Genomic DNA, 5,384 nt, shown 5'->3' on the forward strand with positions numbered 1-5,384 from the left:
TCCGCCCGTCTCGGCCTCCCAAAGTGCTGGGATTACAGGCTTGAGCCACCGCGCCCGGCCGTCTATGTTTTTTTATGTATGTTGGAACAATTTCTAGAAAAAATTTTCTGCAAGTCCCCAACCAATGACTTGTATGCATTAATGATAGTCTATTTCTACTTTCGAAGTAAAAAACAAAAACAGAGTTATCAGGAAAAAAACCTGAGCCTGTCATGAGGTTCAACAAGAGGTTAATGCGACTATAAAAAATAACATCAGGTAGTTCTAACACCCGTTAGCTGTATCTCACCAATATAATTAGATATTCTCATTATCAAGATTCTTCTTCGAATGAACACAATGCAGATAAGTAGCATTTGCAAACTATGTGAGAAAATTTCTGGAATATACACCACCATGCTTGGTTTCCTTCTTCACCAAATAACCAATTAAAATATTATTTTAGATATAATTCTTATAGAATGCCTTTAGATATGATTCTTACCGAATTCTTATACAAAAACCCTATCTTAGTATATGGGATTCACATACAATATAACAATTTCTTTTGGGGGGGCGGGGTGAAGTCTTGCTCTGTCACCCAGGCTAGAGTGCTATGGCCTGATCTCAGCTCACTGCAACCTCTGCCTCCCAGGTTCAAGCAATTCTCCTGCCTCAGCCTCCTGAATAGCTGGGATTACAGGCGCCTACCACCACCCCTGGCTAGTTTTTGTATTTTTAGTAGAGACAAGGTTTCACCATGTTGGCAAGGCTGGTCTCAAACTCCTGACCTCAAATGATCTGCCTGTCTCAGCCTCCAGAAGTGCTGGGATTACAGGTGTGAGTCACCGTACCCCGTCTCATGCAACATTTTCTTGAGTATTATTGCTCATAGCATGAATATTGCTTAATGATATATCAAATATTTTTCTTTTCATAATTCCTTATAGACATCATTTTATTACCTGCATAATACTCTATCACTTGGGTCTAATATGATTAACTTAATGATTTCTGTATTACAGAACACTTAGTTTATACAAGATCATTTACAATGTCATTCCAGATATCACAATCTTTTGATTCTAGACCACGGTTTCTCACCCTAGGCACTAATGACATATTGTGCTAGATAATTCTTAGTTGGGGGAGTGGGGAGAGCTATCTTGTGCATAATACAATGTTCAGCAGCATTCCTGACCTCCATCCATTAGATCTAAGTAGCACCCTCCCTGACATCATGACAACCAAAAGTTTCTAAACATCACCCCAGCTGAGAAACAATGTTCTATCTAGATCAATGGATCCAAACCTCATGGGTCACATAAATTTTTTTATAATCTTATGAAATGATACACTATTTCTCCCTCTAAAACCCACATTTATAAATTTCTATAATACTTCAATATTTTATTTCAAGAGCTTTTGGTCCCTGAGACCATAAATGGAGTCACAAGAACTCAGGTTAAGAATTTCTGTCCTACATTCCTTACAGAAATAGGAAAAAACAAAAAATGCTAAAATTTGTATAGAACCACAAAAGACCCAAATAGCTAAAGCAATCTTGAGCAAAAGGAACAAAGTTGGAGGCATCAAACTATCTGACTTCAATATATACTACAAAGCTATAGTAACCAAAACAGCAGGGTACTGACATAAAAAAAGACACATAGACCAAAGAAACAGAATAGAGAGGCCCAGAATAAATCCATATATTTATAACCAACTGAGTTTTGAGGAGGGTGCCAAGAACATACAATGGGGGAAAAGACTCTTCAAAAAATACTACTGTGAAAAGTAGGTATCCATATGCAGAAAAATGCAATTAGACCCTTATCTCAAACCATTATACAAAAATCAACTCTAAACAGATTAAATACTTAAATGTAAGATCCTAAACTATGAAACAAATAGAAGAAAACATGGGGGGAAAGTTCCATGAAACTGATCTGAGCAATGATTTTTTTTGGGATATGACCTCAAAAGCAAAGGCAACAAAAGCAAAAATGAACAAATGAAATGATATCAAGCTAAAAAGCTTCTGCACAGAAAAGGAAACAATCAACAAAGTGAAGAGACACCATGTGGAATGAGAGAAAATATTTGCAACCACATATATAAGAGATTAAGATCCAAAATATATGAGGAAGTCAAACAACTCAACAGCAAAAAAAAAAACCTGATTAAAACATGGGCAAAGGACCCGAATAGGCACATCCCAAAAGAAGACATAAAAAATGGCCAACAGTATATGAAAAAATACTCAACATCACTAATCATAAGGGAAATGAAAATTAAACCTGCAATAAGATATTACCTCATACCTGTTAGGGTGGCTACTAGAAAGACAAATGTTAACAAATATTGGCAAGAATGTAGAGAAAAGGGAACTCTTGCACACTGTGGGCAAGAATGTAAATGGGCACAGCCATTATATAAAACAGTATGGAGCTTACTCAAAAAGTTAGAAATGCAACTACCATATGATCCAGCAATCCCAATACTGGGAATACATCTCCAAAGGAAATGAAATTCGTATGTCAAAGAGATACCAGCACAGCCATGTTTATTACAGCACTATTCACAATAGCCAAGTTATGGCATCAACCTACGTGTCTAACAATGAATGAATGGATAAAGAAAATGTGGTATATATGCAGGTATATATACACAAGGGAATACTATTTAGCCATAAAAAGGAAATTCTGTCATTTGCAAAAACATGGATGAGCCTGGCGAACATCATATTAAGTGAAGGAAGCCAAGCACAGAAAGACACATGATCTCACTCATCAGCCAAATCTAAAAAAGTTGATATCACAGAAGTTGAGAGTAGAATGGTATTTACAGATCTGGGATAATGTGGGTGAGGGAGGAAGGAGGGCAGTGTTGACTGGGGAAATGTTGGTCAAAGGATACAAAATTTCAGGAGGAGAAATAAGTTCAAGAGATTATTACACAACAGGGTATCTACAATTAATAACAATATTCTGTAGCCTTGAAAAATGCTAGGAGAGTGGATATTAAGTGTTCTTACCACAAAAATGATAACTATGTGAGGTAATGCATTGTTAATTAGCTAGATTTAGTCATTCCACAATGTATACATACCATAAAACATCATGTTGCACATGATAAATACATACAATTATATCTGTCGATTTAAAAAGAATTTCTGTCCTAGATCATTTGAGCACCTCACTCATTTTCTTAATATACAAGCAGCAATCGCAATGAATCACATATTCCCAATGCTCCGGTTCTATAGACAGTCAAGGGGAATGACTTAAAATGACTACACAAAAACAACAGTTAAAACATATTAAACGTTATTATATGCCTATCTCTGCTCTAAGGGGCTTTACGATATTAATTCATTCTCATGACAGAACCAACATTCCAACCCAAATACTCTGGATCCACTCCCCTATTCTTAACCACAACACTGTATTGCCTCTCACAGTCCACACACACACACACGCCCAAAACACAACGGGAGCTGCCAAACCTCAGAGAGATCTGGCAAGTATTACAAATATCATCTCATGGACTCCCTGGAAAAATCCTGGCTCTCGTTGATACCAATTTCTGTGCGGTCACTTTTCCACTCCCGAATGCCTCACAGACTAATGGAAATCATCCAACCATCTCCATTCTTCCCTGTTTGGAAAAGGAGGTCTGTAAAGACCAACTGATGTCTGGTGTGTGATTCCACCTAAACACTAATCTCCTCCTTCCCAAATATGGGTCTAAAATGGAGTTTTAGTATTAACTACTGGAGGTGTATTTCCATACCAGCTTCGAAAAAGAGAGCGCACAGGAAGGTGTGAACGATTTGCCAAATGGTTTTGTGAATATTAAGTGGAAAGGTGAAGGGGGGTGCATGAATGAATTTGCATATCCCCCCAGATTCACTGAAAATTTACGGGAATCTCAATATTCTAAAGTCAAAAACGCATTTCTTGAGCAAATACAAAGCACGAACTCACCCTGGACTTTTAGATGTGCAGAAATAATGCTCTCATCTTCCTCCAGGTGCTTCTTTTGGATAATAACACGACTGGGGAAGGGTACGGCAAGCGTGAGACTCCAGGTTTTTCTTGGAGCGCAGACTAAGTTTGAAAGCACCCTCCCTCCATGGCCACAATTTCCCTCACTTCACACGAAATAGGAAGGAAGTAAAAGGAGGCGGAATCGGTTCAACCAGTACAACCAGTTTGGAGCTGCTTTCTGGGGACAGAGCTCTGAGGACGCTGTGGTTCTCAACATGTAGCTGCCCTCCTGGGGAACAGTCGGGGACACTTCTGCGCTTTCTTGTGTAAAGCTTCATTCTCGGCTCAATATCTGACCTCCCTACTGGGGACATTGCTCTGCTGCAGTCCCCGCAGCTGTAAAGGGGAAAGAGGGAGGAAGCAGCAGGAGCTTACGGGCACCAGCATAGTGACACTCACACAGCCCCAGCAAAGTGCGCTGCGTCCACACGCCTTCCCGGGCCCGTGCATAGGGCCTCACGCACACACTCACACAGTCCCCTCCGTCACTCATAATCTCACAATCCCCCTCCTCTGATGCCCGCGCACACGCACGCCTGGGGATCCGACAGATCCCGTCTGCGCCCCGGGGTTCCGACTCTGAGCACCTCTCTCTAGCCCACCCGCACTGTCGGGTCAGTCAGGTTCCAGCCCCAGTCCGCAGAGACCTCCCGCAGCCACGGATCTCTTCCTAGGACGCGAAGACCTCACCCCACTATGTCGTCGACCCCTGGAGACCGGAAGTGAACTGGCGCGGTGGCCGCTGGGAAATACAGTCCTGAACAGAAAAAGCCTCAGAAGCCTTGAGCTCTGATCCTCTCAGGTTGATCCCAGCATACTATGGGGGCCGACCCCTAAGGGAGCCGAGCCTAGTGGATTCGTGGGAGTTCCAGCCCGCGGGGTGCACAGGTTTCTGCCTTGGGCGAGGATCCCCATCTGAGAGGAGCGTTTCCCTTTCAGAGCGTCAGTATAACTTTTTCTCTCCATGGAGAATGCAAATGAGCAGAACTTTTAAAGAAGAAAGAAGAATTTAAAGTAAAATTATGTCAAGATGTGGGTGCTTTAACTCCCAGCAATAGGCTTCCACTTCTCTGTGCTATTTGAAGGGGACTTAGGATAAATTTGAAAAGCTTGAACTAAAGAATTGGTTGGTTATATACTAGGAGAGGAAGTATAGTTCACATTGGAGATTTCAGAATCAAATGTCCTGGATTCCTCGAGACAATGTTCCTGTTACCTGGAGAGAAAAACGTGATTCAGGACGACATGGAAACGGATAAAAATATACAGAGAATTACTTGCTTTATCTTGAAGGATGAATAATTAACACTTGGTTAAAATAGTATAAACAAATGCAAAAAAGGGCTTGCTTTT

The 5,384-nt window shown here is 40.8% G+C and overlaps 1 protein-coding gene across 1 annotated transcript in view; it reads right to left on the reverse strand.

Moving 5' to 3' along the window:
- ZNF780A (zinc finger protein 780A) overlaps window positions 1–4,828 on the reverse strand; it is a 19,643-nt gene extending 14,815 nt beyond the window's left edge. The window contains 1 exon segment of the mRNA XM_017887475.1: window positions 4,722–4,828. The gene's annotated coding sequence lies outside the window, so the exon portion shown is untranslated.
- Window positions 4,829–5,384: the final 556 nt, after the last annotated feature.

This window comes from Rhinopithecus bieti, unplaced genomic scaffold, assembly GCF_001698545.2.
Source record: "Rhinopithecus bieti isolate Rb0 unplaced genomic scaffold, ASM169854v2 scaffold_15776, whole genome shotgun sequence".
Classification (NCBI taxonomy): domain Eukaryota; kingdom Metazoa; phylum Chordata; class Mammalia; order Primates; family Cercopithecidae; genus Rhinopithecus; species Rhinopithecus bieti.